Genomic DNA, 19,610 nt, shown 5'->3' with positions numbered 1-19,610 from the left:
ATCCAGTCTATATAGCAGCAGACACAGTACGGTAGTCCACGGCTGTAGCTACCTCTGTGTCTTTTAGTTGTGCCTATTAAAATATGGAGAACAAAAATGTTGAGGTTCCAAAATTAGGGAAAGATCAAGATCCACTTCCACCTCGTGCTGAAGCTGCTGCCACTAGTCATGGCCGAGACGATGAAATGCCAGCAACGTCGTCTGCCAAGGCCGATGCCCAATGTCATAGTACAGAGCATGTAAAATCCAAAACACCAAATATCAGTAAAAAAAGGACTCCAAAATCTAAAATAAAATTGTCGTCGGAGAAGCGTAAACTTGCCAATATGCCATTTACCACACGGAGTGGCAAGGAACGGCTGAGGCCCTGGCCTATGTTCATGGCTAGTGGTTCAGCTTCACATGAGGATGGAAGCACTCAGCCTCTCGCTAGAAAACTGAAAAGACTCAAGCTGGCAAAAGCACCGCAAAGAACTGTGCGTTCTTCGAAATCCCAAATCCACAAGGAGAGTCCAATTGTGTCGGTTGCGATGCCTGACCTTCCCAACACTGGACGTGAAGAGCATGCGCCTTCCACCATTTGCACGCCCCCTGCAAGTGCTGGAAGGAGCACCCGCAGTCCAGTTCCTGATAGTCAGATTGAAGATGTCAGTGTTGAAGTACACCAGGATGAGGAGGATATGGGTGTTGCTGGCGCTGGGGAGGAAATTGACAAGGAGGATTCTGATGGTGAGGTGGTTTGTTTAAGTCAGGCACCCGGGGAGACACCTGTTGTCCGTGGGAGGAATAGGGCCGTTGACATGCCTGGTGAAAATACCAAAAAAATCAGCTCTTCGGTGTGGAAGTATTTCACCAGAAATGCGGACAACATTTGTCAAGCCGTGTGTTGCCTTTGTCAAGCTGTAATAAGTAGGGGTAAGGACGTTAACCACCTCAGAACATCCTCCCTTATACGTCACCTGCAGCGCATTCATAATAAGTCAGTGACAAGTTCAAAAACTTTGGGCGACAGCGGAAGCAGTCCACTGACCAGTAAATCCCTTCCTCTTGTAACCAAGCTCACGCAAACCACCCCACCAACTCCCTCAGTGTCAATTTCCTCCTTCCCCAGGAATGCCAATAGTCCTGCAGGCCATGTCACTGGCAATTCTGACGAGTCCTCTCCTGCCTGGGATTCCTCCGATGCATCCTTGCGTGTAACGCCTACTGCTAATGGCGCTGCTGTTGTTGCTGCTGGGAGTCGATGGTCATCCCAGAGGGGAAGTCGTAAGCCCACTTTTACTACTTCCACCAAGCAATTGACTGTCCAACAGTCCTTTGCGAGGAAGATGAAATATCACAGCAGTCATCCTCTTGCAAAGCGGATAACTGAGGCCTTGACAACTATGTTGGTGTTAGACGTGCGTCACAGGGAACTAGACAATTTCTTGAGGTAGTGTGCCCCCGTTACCAAATACCATCTAGGTTCCACTTCTCTAGGCAGGCGATACCGAGAATGTACACGGACGTCAGAAAAAGACTCACCAGTGTCCTAAAAAATGCAGTTGTACCCAATGTCCACTTAACCACGGACATGTGGACAAGTGGAGCAGGGCAGGGTCAGGACTATATGACTGTGACAGCCCACTGGGTAGATGTATGGACTCCCGCCGCAAGAACAGCAGCGGCGGCACCAGTAGCAGCATCTCGCAAACGCCAACTCTTTCCTAGGCAGGCTACGCTTTGTATCACCGGTTTCCAGAATACGCACACAGCTGAAAACCTCTTACGGCAACTGAGGAAGATCATCGCGGAATGGCTTACCCCAATTGGACTCTCCTGTGGATTTGTGGCATCGGACAATGCCAGCAATATTGTGTGTGCATTAAATATGGGCAAATTCCAGCACGTCCCATGTTTTGCACATACCTTGAATTTGGTGGTGCAGAATTTTTTAAAAAACGACAGGGGTGTGCAAGAGATGCTGTCGGTGGCCAGAAGAATTGCGGGACACTTTCGGCGTACAGGCACCACGTACAGAAGACTGGAGCACCACCAAAAACGCCTGAACCTGCCCTGCCATCATCTGAAGCAAGAAGTGGTAACGAGGTGGAATTCAACCCTCTATATGCTTCAGAGGTTGGAGGAGCAGCAAAAGGCCATTCAAGCCTATACAATTGAGCACGATATAGGAGGTGGAATGTACCTGTCTCAAGCGCAGTGGAGAATGATTTCAACGTTGTGCAAGGTTCTGCAACCTTTTGAACTTGCCACACGTGAAGTCAGTTCAGACACTGCCAGCCTGAGTCAGGTCATTCCCCTCATCAGGCTTTTGCAGAAGAAGCTGGAGGCATTGAAGGAGGAGCTAAAAGGGAGCGATTCCGCTAGGCATGTGGGACTTGTGGATGGAGCCCTTAATTCGCTTAACAAGGATTCACGGGTGGTCAATCTGTTGAAATCAGAGCACTACATTTTGGCCACCGTGTTCGATCCTAGATTTAAAACCTACCTTGGATCTCTCTTTCCGGCAGACACAAGTCTGCTGGGGTTCAAAGACCTGCTGGTGAGAAAATTGTCAAGTCAAGCGGAACGCGACCTGTCAACATCTCCTCCTTCACATTCTCCCACAACTGGGGGTGCGAGGAAAAGGCTCAGAATTCCGAGCCCACCCGCTGGCGGTGATGCAGGGCAGTCTGGAGCGACTGCTGATGCTGACATCTGGTCCGGACTGAAGGACCTGACAACGATTACAGACATGTCGTCTACTGTCACTGCATATGATTCTCTCACCATTGAAAGAATGGTGGAGGATTATATGAGTGACCGCATCCAAGTAGGCACGTCAGACAGTCCGTACTTATACTGGCAGAAAAAAGAGGCAATTTGGAGGCCCTTGCACAAACTGGCTTTATTCTACCTAAGTTGCCCTCCCACAAGTGTGTACTCCGAAAGAGTGTTTAGTGCCGCCGCTCACCTTGTCAGCAATCGGCGTACGAGGTTACTTCCAGAAAATGTGGAGAAGATGATGTTCATTAAAATGAATTATAATCAATTCCTCCGTGGAGACATTGACCAGCAGCAATTGCCTCCACAAAGTACACAGGGAGCTGAGATGGTGGATTCCAGTGGGGACGAATTGATAATCTGTGAGGAGCGGGATGTACACGGTGATATATCGGAGGATGATGATGAGGTGGACATCTTGCCTCTGTAGAGCCAGTTTGTGCAAGGAGAGATTAATTGCTTCTTTTTCGGTGGGGGTCCAAACCAACCCGTCATTTCAGTCACAGTCGTGTGGCAGACCCTGTCACTGAAATTATGGGTTGGTTAAAGTGTGCATGTCCTGTTTATACAACATAAGGGTGGGTGGGAGGGCCCAAGGACAATTCCATCTTGCACCTCTTTTTTCTTTCATTTTTCTTTGCGTCATGTGCTGTTTGGGGAGTGTTTTTTGGAAGGGCCATCCTGCGTGACACTGCAGTGCCACTCCTAGATGGGCCAGGTGTTTGTGTCGGCCACTAGGGTCGCTTATCTTACTCACACAGCTACCTCATTGAGCCTCTTTTTTTCTTCTTTGCGTCATGTGCTGTTTGGGGAGTGTTTTTTGGAAGGGCCATCCTGCGTGACACTGCAGTGCCACTCCTAGATGGGCCAGGTGTTTGTGTCGGCCACTAGGGTCGCTTAGCTTACTCACACAGCTACCTCATTGCGCCTCTTTTTTTCTTCTTTGCGTCATGTGCTGTTTGGGGAGTGTTTTTTGGAAGGGCCATCCTGCGTGACACTGCAGTGCCACTCCTAGATGGGCCAGGTGTTTGTGTCGGCCACTAGGGTCGCTTATCTTACTCACACAGCTACCTCATTGCGCCTCTTTTTTTCTTCTTTGCGTCATGTGCTGTTTGGGGAGTGTTTTTTGGAAGGGCCATCCTGCGTGACACTGCAGTGCCACTCCTAGATGGGCCAGGTGTTTGTGTCGGCCACTAGGGTCGCTTATCTTACTCACACAGCTACCTCATTGCGCCTCTTTTTTTCTTCTTTGCGTCATGTGCTGTTTGGGGAGTGTTTTTTGGAAGGGCCATCCTGCGTGACACTGCAGTGACACTCCTAGATGGGCCAGGTGTTTGTGTCGGCCACTAGGGTCGCTTAGCTTACTCACACAGCTACCTCATTGCGCCTCTTTTTTTCTTTGCGTCATGTGCTGTTTGGGGAGTGTTTTTTGGAAGGGCCATCCTGCGTGACACTGCAGTGCCACTCCTAGATGGGCCAGGTGTTTGTGTCGGCCACTAGGGTCGCTTAGCTTAGTCATCCAGCGACCTCGGTGCAAATTTTAGGACTAAAAATAATATTGTGAGGTGTGAGGTATTCAGAATAGACTGAAAATGAGTGGAAATTATGGTTTTTGAGGTTAATAATACTTTGGGATCAAAATGACCCCCAAATTCTATGATTTAAGCTGTTTTTTAGGGTTTTTTGAAAAAAACACCCGAATCCAAAACACACCCGAATCCGACAAAAAAAATTCGGTGAGGTTTTGCCAAAACGCGGTCGAACCCAAAACACAGCCTTGGAACCGAACCCAAAACCAAAACACAAAACCCGAAAAATTTCAAGTGCACATCCCTACTTTTGACCCTGTTGACATAATGCATGTCGACCATTTGTGGTTGATCTAATGACTGTAGATCTAGTGATCCACACCCAACATAAGTAATGGGTAGATATGCATGCTATTGCTGACGTTCCTGTGTACAAAGCAGTGTATGTGACATTGGGGTCGATTCAATTCGGCAACAGTTGAATAGCGCTGGGAATTAGCTCCCGACGCTATTCAATTCAGCTCCAGTTAAGTCGGCGATGGCCCGTTCTCGCCGACTTAACAGGTAGTTTTATCGGGAGAACGGGCATTCTCCGACTTAACTACCCGCGGCGATGGTGATTCCCGACAGAATCAGCCTCGCGCCGGCCGCGCGTCAGCACTTTTGTCGGGTTTCTTCTCTCATCCCCCGGGGGAATGAGAGAAGAATTCCCGACAATTGAGGGTCAGTCGTCACTGTATTGAATAGCGCCGGGAGCAAACTCCCGGCGCTATTCAACTGTTGCCGAATTGAATCGACCCCATTGTGTATGCAGTGCAGGGTGGGCAATGTGATAGCCAGCACATCCAAAAACATACTGGATCCACATTCCACATTTTTGTTAGATTTTTTATTGCACATTCTGTTTCTTCTAGAATCAGAATGCGCTTACACCAATGTCCTTGTTTTGAAAAGATTTATTCTCTCTCTGCCATCCTTTGGCATGGTAAGCGCAGTGTGTATCACTTGGCATGTGCTATCTATGGCGTTTTGGTCATGTCAGATCCTCATAACTGGTATAGCCCAAGCACAGCATGCCAGACATCACCAAGGAGGTGGAGACACTAAACTGCAGATGTTTCTTAGCACATTTTATCTGCTGATTTCTGCTTCCACCTGAATCATTTTTCCCTGCGTTTCATAGACTTGTAGTTGACTAAAATTAAATTTAAATTAATTTGCAGATTTGCAGAATTTTTTCTTGTGAGTAAGCAACCTTCCAATTTCTTTTCTGTGACCCTAGTTATGAAGCAGTGATAACTCTGTTGAAAGATTAAGATCTCTGCTTATTATGCACAGCAGCAATGTGCGTGTGAAGAATTGAGAAAACAGATCTTCAACGTATTCGTCTTAGGGGGTAATTCCAAGTTGATCGCAGCAGGATTTTTGATAGCAATTGGGCAAAACCATGTGCACTGCAGGGGGGGGCAGACATAACATGTGCAGAGAGAGTTAGATTTGGGTGGGGTGTGTTCAATCTGCAATCTAATTTGCAGTGTAAAAATAAAGCAGCCAGTATTTACCCTGCACAGAAATAAAATAACCCACCCAAATCTAACTCTCTCTGCACATGTTATATCTGCCTCCCCTGCAGTGCACATGGTTTTGCCCAATTGCTATCAAAAATCCTGCTGCGATCAACTTGGAATTACCCCCTTAGTGCACTTCATACCATTGTCCTTTATTAGTGGAATTAAATATCTATAGTTGGTTGTAACATTTTATGTCTTTGGATTATTATTATTTAATTCATCTTTGTTTATTGTGATAATATACTTTATTTTTTTTAGTATCTAATATACTATTAATCATTAAACAATAGATTTGTGTTTTAAGAACACATCATTTTGAATTGAAAACAGGGACATACATGGGCTTACAGTACATTTACTCAGGCCATACAATCCACTTCACACTTTTTCTTGGGTCCTAAATGTAGTAAAATAGTAATAGAATTATATTTAAAAAAATAATATCGCGTTTTAGGGGATTATTCTGAGTTGATCGCACGGTAGCAGTTTTTTGCAGCCGTGCGATCATATAGTCGCCGCCTATGGGGGAGTGTATTTTAGCATAGCAAGTGTGCGATCACTTGTGCAGGGGAGCTGTGCAAAAAGTTTCTGTGCAGTTTCTGAGTAGCTCTGAACTTACGCAGCCACTGTGATCACTTCAGCCTGTTAGGTCCCGGAATTGACGTCAGACACCCGCCTTGCAAACGCCTGGACATGCCTGTGTTTTCCACGGCACTCCCAGAAAATGGTCAGTTTCCACCCAGAAACGCCTTCTTGCTGTCAATCACCTTGCGATCGCCTTCTTCGTAAGGTCCCATGCTGCCCGGCATTTCCCGTCGCCGGGCAGTGACACGCCTGCGCACTGCGGTTGCGGTGCATGCACAGTTCAGACCCAATCGCACCGTTGCGAACAACTGCAGCGTGCAATCGGGTCGGAATGACCCCCTTAATGATTTTGGAAAAGAAGAAACTTGTTGTTCTGGGTAACTGGGACATATAGGACTTTTTGACATGATTCCAGATACCCTTTATCTTATTGTTCTAATAACTTTGCAGAGAGATGATCATTGGCACCTAAATATGTCCCAGTTCAGGCTATTAGAGGGATGTTACACAAGAGACTATTGCACAGAACACGTGAACAGCCTCGGCTGCCACAGCATTGACACCAGGAAACAAACTTTAGATAATAAGACACAGGAATGAGAAAGCACAAGCAAATGAGGAAGCACTTCTTCGTCATAAAAATGAGGACGCACACCATTAAGAGAATAATAAGAATGCACAAGAAGAGGAAGGCTTTCAGCAGAACGATAAAGCAGCACACATTCAACAAAGGGATGAGAAAGCACTAATTCAACAGTAGGGTGAAGAAGTACACATTTAAATGACAGGTGAGGAAGTACACATTCAACAGAAGGGTGAGGAAGTACACATTCAACAGAAGGGTGTGGAAGTTCACATTCAACAGAAGGGTGAGGAAGTTCACATTCAACAGACGGGTGAGGAAGTACACATTCAACAGAAGTGTGACGAAGTACACATTCAAAAGAAGGGTGCAGAAGTACACATTCCGCAGATGGGTGAGGAAGTACACATTCAACAGAAGGGTGTGGAAGTTCACATTTAACAGAAGGGTGTGGAAGTTCACATTCAACAGAAGCATGAGGAACTTCACATTCAACAGAAGCATGAGGAAGTACACATTCAACAGAAGGGTGAGGAAGTACACATACAACAGAAGGGTGAGGAAGTTCACATTCAACAGAAGCGTGAGGAAGTACACATTCAAAAGATGGGTGCAGAAGTACACATTCCGCAGATGGGTGAGGAAGTACACATTCAACAGAAGGGTGTGGAAATTCACATTCAACAGAAGGGTGAGGAAGTTCACATTCAACAGAAGCGTGAGGAAGTACACATTCAAAAGAAGGGTGAGAAAGTTCACATTCAACAGAAGCGTGAGGAAGTACACATTCAAAAGAAGGGTGTGGAAATTCACATTCAACAGAAGGGTGAGGAAGTTCACATTCAACAGAAGGGTGCGGAAGTACACATTCAGCAGATGGGTGAGGAAGTACACATTCAACAGAAGGGTGAGGAAGTACACATTCAACAGAAGCGTGAGGAAGTTCACATTCAACAGAAGCGTGAGGAAGTACACATTCAAAAGAAGGGTGTGGAAATTCACATTCAACAGAAGGGTGAGGAAGTTCACATTCAACAGAAGGGTGCGGAAGTACACATTCAGCAGATGGGTGAGGAAGTACACATTCAACAGAAGGGTGTGGAAGTTCACATTCAACAGAAGGGTGAGGAAGTTCACATTCAACAGAAGGGTGAGGAAGCACACATTCAACAGAAGGGTGAGGAAGCACACATTCAACAGAAGGGTGAGGAAGCACACATTCAACAGAAGGATGAGGAAGTACACATTCAACAGAAGGGTGAGGAAGTACACATTCAACAAAAGGGTGAGGAAGTTCACATTCAACTTAAGGGTGAGGAATTACACATTCAGCAGAAGGGTGAGGAAGCACACATTCAACAGAAGGGTGAGGAAGCACATATTCAACAGAAGAGTGAGGAAGTACACATTCAACAGAAGGGTGAGGAAGCACACATTCAAAAGAAGGGTGAGGAAGTTCACATTAAACAAAAGAGTGAGGAAGTACACATTCAACAGAAGGGAAAGGAAGTACACATTCAACAGAAGGGTGAAGAAGTTCACATTTAAATGATAGGTGATGAAGTACACATTCAACAGATGGGGAGGAAGTGCACATTCAACAGAATGGCGAGGAAGCACACATTCAACAGAAGGGTGAGGAAGCACACATTCAACAGAAGGGTGAGGAAGCACATATTCAACAGAAGGGTGAGGAAGCACACATTCAACAGAAGGGTAAGGATGCATACAATCAGCAGACATTAAGGAAGCACATATACAACAGAAGGGTGAGGAAGTACACATTCAACAGAAGGGTAAGGAAGCACACATTCAACAGAAGGGTGAGGAAGTACACATTCAACTGATGGGTGAGAAAGTACGCATTCAACAGGCGGATGAAGGTGCACACATTCAAAAGAAGGGTTCGGAAGTACACATTCAACAGACGGATGAAGGCGCACACATTCAAAAGAAGAGTGCGGAAGTACACATTCAACAGACGGATAAAGGTGCAAACATTCAACAGAAGGGTGAGGAAGTACACAATTAGCAGATGGGTGAGGAAGTACACAATTAGCAGATAGGTGAGGAAGCACACATTCAACAGAAGGGTGAGGAAGTACACAATTAGCAGATGGGTGAGGAAGTACACAATTAGCAGATAGGTGAGGAAGCACACATTCAACAGAAGGGTGAGGAAGTACACAATTAGCAGATGGGTGAGGAAGAACACAATTAGCAGATAGGTGAGGAAGCACACATTCAACAGAAGGGTGAGGAAGTACACAATTAGCAGATGGGTGAGGAAGTACACAATTAGCAGATGGGTGAGGAAGAACACAATCAGCAGATGGGTGAGGAAGTACACATTCAACAGACAGGTGAGGAAGCATTTAATAAACGGACGGATGAAGATGCACGCATTCAACAGAAGGCTGAGGAAACACATTAAGCAGAAGGATGAAGAATTACAATTCCAGTAAAGCAGCACACATTCAACAGACACATCAGGAAGCACACATACAGCAGAAGTATGGTGTTGGTGTGCAAGTGTGCATATCATGTGTCTGCTTGTAACTTAGAGCATGTCACAATGCACGTTCAGGTCACAGTGTTTGGAAATGACCACACAGAAGTAGCCTGTACCAGGTTTCATGTGTTATTAGATAATTTGGGAATGTGCTTTTTCTTCCAGAAGTGCTATTAGTTAGATCAAAGCCTTATTATTATTATTATTATTATTATTATTATAATATGAACTCGACTCTGTCTATGACAGATTCAAGGTGTTGGAGAAAGACTTCTCACAAAGTAGGGAACACCACTGCAAATGCACCCTTTCCTCCTTTTCATTTTATCTGTATAATTCCATCCTGTAAAACTCTCTGCAATCTGCCTGTGCAAACGTTGACACCTCACAGACAGCGCCAACTGCACCTCACAGACAGCACCATCTGCGCCTCACACACTGCACCATCTGCACCTCACAGACATCGCCATCTGCGCCTCACAGACAGCGCCACCTACGCCTCACAGAGAGCGCCACCTACGCCTCACAGACAGCTCCATCTGCAGCTCACAGACAGCGCCTTCTGTTCCTCACAGACAGCGCCATCTGTTCCTCACAGACAACGCCATCTGCTCCTCACAGGCAGCGCCATCTGCTCCTCACAGACATCACCAACTGCACCTCACACACAGAGCCATCTACTCCTCACAGACAGCTCCATTGCACCTCACAGACAGCACCACCTGCGCCTCACACACAGCGCTAACTACGCCTCACACACAGCGCCATCTGCGCCTCACACACAGCGCCATCTGCGCTTCACACACAGCGTCATCTGCACTCACAGTCAGCGTCATCTGCGCCTCACAGACAGCTCCATCTGCACCTCACACACAGAGCTATCTGCTCCTCACAGACAGCTCTATTGCACCTCACAGACAGCACCACCTGCGTCTCACACACAGCGCCAACTGCGCCTCACACATAGCGCCATCTCCGTCTCACACACAGCGTCATCTGCGCCTCACAGACAGCGCCAACTGCGCCTCACACATAGCGCCATCTGCGTCTCACACACAGCGCCATCTGCGCCTCACAGACAGCGCCTTCTGCTCCTCACAGACAGCGCCTTCTGCTCCTCACAGACAGCGCCTTCTGCTCCTCACAGACAGCGCCATCTGCACCTCACACACAGCGCCATCTGCGCCTCACACACAGCAACATCTGCACTCACAGACAGCTCCATCTGCACCTCAGACACTGCGCCATCTGCTCCTCACAGACAGCTCCATTGCTCCTCACAGACAGCACCACCTGCGTCTCACACACAGCGCCAACTGCGCCTCACACACAGCGCCATCTGTGCCTCACACACAGCGCCATCTGCGCCTCACACACAGCGCCTTCTGCTCCTCACAGACAGCACCTTCTGCTCCTCACAGACAGCGCCTTCTGCTCCTCACAGATAGCGCTATCTGCTCTTCACAGACAGCGCTATCTGCTCTTCACAGACAGCGCCATCTGCGCCTCACAGACAGCTCTATCTGCTCCTCACAGACAGCACCACCTGCGCCTCACACACAGCGGCAACTGCGCCTCACACACAGCGCCATCTGCGCCTCACACACAGCGCCATCTGCGCCTCACACACGACACCTTCTGCTCCTCACAGACAGCGCCATCTGCTCCTCACAGACAGCGCCATCTGCACCTCACAGACAGCACCTTCTGCACCTCACAGACAGCACCATCAGCCACTGGATCTATTCTTATGAGCGTGTTGGTTTCACGTACAGATATGTTCTCATCCACCTCTCCTCTTTGCACCATGAGGCGCTAGACGCATATCACTACTTATACGCACTGCCACCGGCAGTGATACCTACCTTTTTCCTACATTTACTTATTACCATTGTAGCCACATTATACAAAGCCACACACAGGCACAATATAAGCATTTCAGCTTGCTACCCCCTTTGATTCAAAGGATTTGGTATAAAGTTTGGTATTAAGCAGAACAATATGACTCTGTTGTTTGCCTTTTAACACAGGTTAGCGTCTGAGTGGCACCAACATCTGCACGGAATGTCAGCGCCAGTATTCACGCATTGTAATTTTGTCAAATTGGTGATGCGGCAGGACGCATGGCGCAACTTAGCAGCTGCAAATTCTGTGGCACACCAAACAGGGCTATTTGGCGTGATTTAAGGGCAGGTGTATGTAGAATATGGGGCAGTAAATTTATTACAACATATCCACATGGATGTGAAAACCAAAGTGAGAGACTATTGAAGTGATGATGAAATGTAAAACAAAGAGAAAGGAAATATGCAACAGACCCAGTTACAGTTTTTTGTAGTGTTTATAGCTGCATTACTCCTCGCAACCACTAGATGACGCCACTGTATAAGTATCCAAAACATTCAGTACCACAAATCATTACCATTTACTTGATTTCTGAAGGAAATAATATGATTCATCCAACTATACAACACTAGCTATGCTAGCTACATTGCTGTTACATAAAAGTAAAAAATAACTGATAATATAAATAGAAACCAATATAGGCACAAGCTACACTGTGTAAATCAGCTCATTAAGCACACAAGTATTGTAGTTACTATATTGGTTCCATATAACAGTATGTATGTGACAGTGACTATAACAATGTGTATTCCGGAGTGACTTGTTCCAGTCTCTAATTAATTATCGGTGTACACGATTATTCCCACTATGTACTAATGTAGGTGGGATTGTCAGAGCACGGCGTCAGTACTGTACCTGGTTGGCCGCAGATCAGTATGTGAGCCAGTACATGTCCCCCGGACCTCCCGCTGCCAGGCGCCATGGGATTCCGTGCACCCAGCGGCATCTGACTCATCAGGAAGGACGCGGAATTCCGTCTCCATGGTAACCGTACACTTCTGGAAGTCTCTTGTGAGCATGTGCGCTTACTGCCTGCCCTGCGCATGTGCGTGCGAGGAATATAGCAATGGAAATTGTATTTTTATATAAACTCGATAAAAGTTCTACCTCTGATGAGGTTTACCTGCTGTGCCTCTTCTACCCATTGCCAGCATGTGTTCCTGATGTGAAGTCACTGCAGCTATAATCGCAGCAGCAGCAGCAGCAGTGGGACTCATGGAATAGACTCTAGTCTAGAGAGTTCAATAAACACAAAGGGGGTAATTCCAAGTTGATCGCAGCAGGAATTTAGTTAGCAATTGGGCAAAACCATGTGCACTGCATGTTGTGCAGAGCATACTTGCCTACTCTCCCGGAATGGCCGGGAGGCTCCCGAAAATCGGGTGACCCTCCCGGCCCCACGGAAGAGCAGGCAAGTCTCCCGGTTTTTCAAGTTCCCCCTGCCCGGCCACCCACTTTGAGAGTAAAGTGGGCGGTCCGGACAGTAGATGACGCGATTCTTGTTGAATCGCGTCATCATAGTCACGCTCCCTGCTGTAAAATGCCGGTTATCGCGGCATTACAGAGCGGGGGGCGTGGTTTAAACGTGTAAATCTATAACCCCGCCCTCGTTCCGCCTCCTCCCCGCCCCCTCCTCTCGATATTGCCCAGCCCCTCCACTGAGCCGTCCTGGCAGCTCTCTCCCGGAGAGAGCTGCCAGAAGGTAGGTAAGTATGGTGCAGAGAGAGTTAGATTTGGGTGGGGTGTGTTCAATCTGCAATCTAATTTGCAGTGTAAAAATAAAGCAGCCAGTATTTACCCTGCACAGAAATAAAATAACCCACCCAAATCTAACTCTCTCTGCACATCTTAAATCTGCCTCCCCTGCAGTGCACATGGTTTTGCCCAATTGCTAACTAAATTCCTGCTGCAATCAACTTGGAATTACCCCCAAAGTGGGGCAATGAATGGGGTGAAGGAAAGAGATGACGCAGGGGGAGGTGATGGTGTGCTGAGAGACAACAGCGGGGGGTGATGGTGTGCTGAGAGACAACAGCGGGGGGTTATGGTGTGCTGAGAGACAACACAGGGGAAGATGATGGTGTGCTGAGAGACAACACAGGGGGGGAGATGATGGTGTGCCGAGACTGGAGATGACGCAGGGGTAGGCGATGGTGTGCTGAGAGAAGACGCAGGGGGAGGTCATGGTGTGCTGAGAGACGACGAAGGATAAAGTGATGGTGTGTTGAGAGACAACGCAGGGGGAGATGATGGTGTGCTGAGAGATGACGCAGGGGTAGGTGATGTTGTGCTGAGAGACGACGCAGGGGAAGATGATGGTGTGCTGAGAGATAAGCAGGGGTAGGTGGTGTACTGAGAGACGATGCAGGGGTAGGTGATAGTGTGCTGAGAAACGACGCAGGGACGGTGATGGTGTGCTGAGAGACGACAAAGGTAGAGGTGATGGTGTGCTGAGAGACGACGCAGGGGAGGTGATGGTGTGCTGAGAGATGACGCAGATGGTGTGCTGAGAGATGACGCTGGGAGAGGTGATGGTGTGCTGAGAGACAACACAGGGGGAGATGATGGTGTGCTGAGACTGGAGATGATGCAGGGGAGATGATGGTGTGCTGAGCGACGACGCAGGGGTAAGTGATGGTGTGCAGAGAGATGACGCAGGGGGAGGTCATGGTGTGCTGAGAGACGACGAAGGGAGAGGTGATGTTGTGCTGAGAGACAGCGCAGGGGTACGTGATGGTGTACTGAGAGAAGACATAGGGGGAGATGATAGTGTGCTGAGAGATGACGCAGGGAAAGATGATGGTGTGCTGAGAGACGACGCAGGGACGGTGATGGTGTGCTGAGAGACGACGAAGGGAGAGGTGATGGTGTGCTGAGAGACGGCGCAAGGGAGGTGATGGTGTGCTGAAAGATGACGCAGGGGAGGTGATGGTGTGCTGAGAGATGACATAGAGGGAGGTGATGGTATGCTGAGAGACAACGCAGGGGGAGATAATGGTGTGCTGAGAGATGACGTAGGGGGAGGTGATGGTGTGCTGAGAGACGACGCAGGGGAGATGATGGTGTTCTGAGAGATGACGCAGGGGGAGGTGATGGTGTGCTGAGAGATGACGCAGGGGAGATGATGGTGTGCTGAGAGATGACGCAGGGAGGAGTTGATGGTTTGCTGAGAGACGACGCAGGGGGAGGTGATGGTGTGCTGAGAGATGACGCAGGGGAGATGATGGTGTGCTGAGAGATGACACAGGGGAGGTGATGGTGTGCTGAGAGATGAGGCAGGGTGAGATGATGGTGTGCTTAGAGATGATGCAGGGGGAGGTAATGGTGTGCTGAGAGACGACGCAGGGGAGGTGATGGTGTGCTGAGAGTTGATGCAGGGGGAGGTGATGGTGTGCTGGGAGATGATGTGCTGAGAGATGACGCAGGGGAGGTGATGGTGTGTTGAGAGATGACACAGGGGAGGTGATGGTGTGCTGAGAGATGACGCAGGGGGAGGTGTTGGTGTGCTGGGAGATGATGGTGTGCTGAGAGATGATGGTCTGCTGAGAGATGACGCAGGGGAGGTGATGGTGTGCTGAGAGATGACGCAGGGGAGGTGATGGTGTGCTGAGAGATGACACAGGGGAGATGATGGTGTGCTGAGAGATGACGCAGGGGAGGTGATGGTGTGCTGAGAGATGACGCAGGGGAGGTGATGGTGTGCTGAGAGACAACGCAGGGGGAGATGATGGTGTGCTGAGAGATGACGTAGGGGGAGGTGATGGTGTGCTGAGAGACGACGCAGGGGAGATGATGGTGTTCTGAGAGATGACGCAGGGGGAGGTGATGGTGTGCTGAGAGATGACGCAGGGGAGATGATGGTGTGCTGAGAGATGACGCAGGGAGGAGTTGATGGTGTGCTGAGAGATGACGCAGGGGGAGGTGATGGTGTGCTGAGAGATGACGCAGGGGAGATAATGGTGTGCTGAGAGATGACACAGGGGAGATGATGGTGTGCTGAGAGATGAGGCAGGGTGAGATGATGGTGTGCTGAGAGATGATGCAGGGGGAGGTAATGGTGTGCTGAGAGACGACGCAGGGGAGGTGATGGTGTGCTGAGAGTTGATGCAGGGGGAGGTGATGGTGTGCTGGGAGATGATGTGCTGAGAGATGACGCAGGGGAGGTGATGGTGTGCTGAGAGATGACACAGGGAAGGTGATGGTGTGCTGAGAGACGACGCAGGGGAGGTGATGGTGTGCTGAGAGATGAAGCAGGGGGAGGTGTTGGTGTGCTGGGAGATGATGGTGTGCTGAGAGATGATGGTCTGCTGAGAGATGACGCAGGGGAGGTGATGGTGTGCTGAGAGATGACGCAGGGGAGGTGATGGTGTGCTGAGAGATGACGCAGGGGAGATGATGGTGTGCTGAGAGAAGATGCAGGGAGGAGATGATGGTGTGCTGAGAGACAATGCAGGGGACGGGATGGTGTGCTGAGAGACGATGCAGGGGAGATGATGGTTTGCTGAGAGACAGTGTATCAAGAAAGGAAAACACTGATCAACTCATTTTCTAATAGGAGTGAACTTTTGAATTGATCACCATCACTATCACCTTGTCACGTTAGTCCATGTGGTTTTTATTTTTCATATGGTCTCAAACCATCAGGCAGAAAATAGATCTTACATGACATCAGCACCAGAGGCTGCATTTTTGCAGTTTTGTAAATTACATTCGCTGTACTGTATATATGCGGACTTTGTCATGTGCTCAGCTATCATTTTTTACTTATGTACTGTATGATCAAAAGCAAACAGTGAAACAGTTCAGCAACTGATATCCATCACATTCCCAAGTGGACAGCTACCTACATATAACAGACAATGAGGATACCATTGCCTTAATCACTGCCCCAAAAATATTGGCAGGATAACACAGATGAACCATGTAACGTGTGAACTTTAAGAAACAGGGCTCTGCAGGGTGTCATACAGGCCAAGAATGCATCTGGGACACATGAGTCAAATCAGCCATTATTCAAGTGTACAGTCTATGTAGCAGGGCTCCCATAATGATTAAAAGTCCATACAAATAAAATTACAGGATACATTGGCAGAGTCTTTATTATTATTATTATTATTATTATTATTATTATTATTATTATTATTATTATTATTATCATTATCATTTATTAATATGGCACCACAAGGGATCCGCAGCACCCAATTACAGAGTAAACAAATAAGCAAAACATGAAGACAGTGACTTACAGTTCAATATAATATAGGACAAGTAGAGGGTATATAAACATAGCTGCGTCAGTAAACAGCACTGAAATAAGTATCAGGGTGGCAGAAAACCGAGGGATTTGGTGCCATCAAAGGGAGTATTGAAAAGAAGCTAGGTTAAGTGAGAGACGTAAAGGCACATGAGGGAAGAGGACCCTGCTCGTGTGAGCTTACATTCTAAAGGACTTTAATGACGCTATAGAAGGTTGGGCCTCATATGTAGAAAAAGTAGAACTTTTTGTGATGCAAATAATGTTAGTGGGGAAAACGGGTTAGGTAAGGAATGCCGGCGGTCGGGATGCCGACGGGGGTAGGTACCTTCCCCAAATGTTCCACTAACGCTAAAACCACCCTCCCTTCAGCCTGAACCTAACCTCCCCCTAAGCCCTTACCCTCCGTGGTGGCTTCTGAATCTAAAGCCCCTTTTTGCAGCCTAAACCTAACCCCCCCCTCCCCCACAGCCTAACCCTAAGCCTCTTGATGGGGTGCCTAACCCTAATTCTCCCCACGCAGCCTAAACCTAACACCCCCGCACGGCTTACCTCTCCAGTGTCACAGTACTTGCTCGCTCAGGATCCCGGCGGGATGTCAGCACCGGGCACGTGACCCTATTCGGGATGCTGGTGTTGGCATTACAAGTAGTGTCGGGATCCCGGCGTCAGTATTTTGACTGCCGGGATCCTGACCCGATCTCGGTAAAATAAAGGGTCACTCTCGCTAAGTGTAATGGGGCAGAAGATAACAGAGTTTGTGGCATGGTTTGTTCATTAAATCCCTACAGCAAAACATTCATGAAATTGTTGATGAAACTTTTGAACCCTAAACTGGTAGTAGTTGTGGAAAGATTTTAATTTTCATAAAATAAATCAATTTCTAGGTGAAAGCATCTCTGTACATGTTGTAAACCGTTATCTGAAGACTGTCAATTTGATGTGTTTCTCTTAGATGTAATAAGTCAGGTCTGGAAGAATTTACCATATGGTAATTAAACAACACACTATGAACATAATAATAACCCATCACATGTACACAATGTGACAGAAAATGAGTCTCTCAATTGACAGGAAACATAAATCTATTTGGGTTCAGTATGAATTGCCGGTGGATGGGATCCCGGCTGTCATGATCCCGACAGTAGAATCCCGTCCGCCAGTATGCCGGTAGCGGGGCGAGCACTAGAAAGCCCCTTGCAGGCTCGCTGCACTACAGTGGCGTGCGATGAGGTCAGTGGTTGGTGAGGCACTACAGCCATAATGTCCGACGAATCCTGCCGATGACCCCTACTGCCGCCGAGCCAATGCCCGCTACTGCCTCTGAGCCGATGCCCGCTGCCACCGCCAATGGCTTATAAACTCGCCCACCATCAACTTACCTAGCCCTCCGCCACTTATTTGCATCTCAGTCTGATGCCGCCAATGCCCGCTGCCTGCCTGCTCATCATACTTGTGATATATTGTACATTTTTATAGAAAAAAAAAAAATTAGCGTTTGGGACTGGGAAGGGAGTGGGAGGAGGACATGAATGCAATTTTGCTGTCCAGGGCTTCCATTGACTTAATGGAGAAGGGTCTGAATGGGTTAAAAAATGTAAAAAAAAAATGCGTGAGGTCCCCCCTCCTAAGTATGACCAGCCTCAGGCTCTTTGAGACGGTCCCGGTTGTTTAAATACTGGGGGAAAAATTGGACAGGGGTTCCCCATATTTAGACAACCAGCACCAGGCTCTTAGTCCGGTCATGGTTCCAAAAATACGGGGGACAAAAGATGTAGGGGTCCCCCGTATATTTAAAACCTGCATCGGGCTCCACTAGCCAGGGACATAATGCCACAGCCGGGAGGGGGGGGGGGGGGGTAGGTATGCGGCTCGCTACTGATTGGACAGCGGATCCAGCACTGGATCCACGGCGCCAATCACATCTGGGGGACTGACAGGGGCGTGCATTTATTGGGGCTGAATGCCCCTGTCATTGAGGCACCAGTATAGGTGCCACTTCCCCATGATTTTTTAAATGGGCTTTCACAGTCCATTGCTTCGCCCCTGCCCGCTGCCCGCCCCCCGCTGCCCGGACTTTAATGCTAGCAGCGGGAGGCACCTCTCCCGCTGCCTCCAACCCTCAGATGCAGCCACATACACAGGGGGTAAATGATTAAAAAAATAAATGAAGATTTATCTTACGTCCTAGAGGATGCTGGGGACTCCGTAAGGACCATGGGGATAGACGGGCTCCGCAGGAGACATGGGCACTTTAAGAAAGACTTTAGGTTAGAGATGAGCGGGTTCGGTTCCTCGGAATCCGAACCCGCCCGAACTTCATGTTTTTTTTCACGGGTCCGAGCGACTCGGATCTTCCCGCCTTGCTCGGTTAACCCGAGCGCGCCCGAACGTCATCATGACGCTGTCGGATTCTCGCGAGACTCGGATTCTATATAAGGAGCCGCGCGTCGCCGCCATTTTCACACGTGCATTGAGATTGATAGGGAGAGGACGTGGCTGGCGTCCTCTCCATTTAGATTAGGAGAGAGAGAGAGAGATTGACCTGAGGCTGATACTGTAGAAGAGAGTGCAGAGTTTAGTGACTGACCACAGTGACCACCAGCAGTGCAGTTGTTTTATTTAATATATCCGTTCTCTGCCTGAAAAAAACGGTACACACAGTGACTCAGTCACATACCATATCTGTGTGCACTGCTCAGCCCAGTGTGCTGCATGCCTGCATCATCTATGTATATATTATATATCTGACTGTGCTCAGCTCACACAGCTTATAATTGTGGGGGAGACTGGGGAGCACTGCAGTGCCAGTTATAGGTTATAGCAGGAGCCAGGAGTACAAGACAGTCACATACCATATCTGTGTGCACTGCTCAGCCCAGTGTGCTGCATCATCTATGTATATATT

General features: G+C 48.2%; 1 protein-coding gene across 2 annotated transcripts in view; it reads right to left on the bottom strand.

Annotated features, from left to right (window-relative positions):
- Nucleotides 1–19,610, bottom strand: part of ANKEF1 (ankyrin repeat and EF-hand domain containing 1) — a 116,817-nt gene that overhangs the window by 51,964 nt on the left and 45,243 nt on the right. The window contains exon 1 of one of the 2 annotated variants that reach the window (XM_063918561.1): nt 12,304–12,410. The exons of the other annotated variant lie outside the window; for it this stretch is intronic. The gene's annotated coding sequence lies outside the window, so the exon portion shown is untranslated. Of the gene's footprint in view, nt 1–12,303; nt 12,411–19,610 lie in introns of those variants that run through there. 2 annotated transcript variants of the gene reach the window in all.

The sequence above is a fragment of the Pseudophryne corroboree genome, chromosome 4 (genome assembly GCF_028390025.1).
Source record: "Pseudophryne corroboree isolate aPseCor3 chromosome 4, aPseCor3.hap2, whole genome shotgun sequence".
Classification (NCBI taxonomy): Eukaryota; Metazoa; Chordata; class Amphibia; order Anura; family Myobatrachidae; genus Pseudophryne; species Pseudophryne corroboree.
Note: the sequence above shows the minus strand (reverse complement) of the source record. Positions and strands in the feature narration are given on the sequence as shown.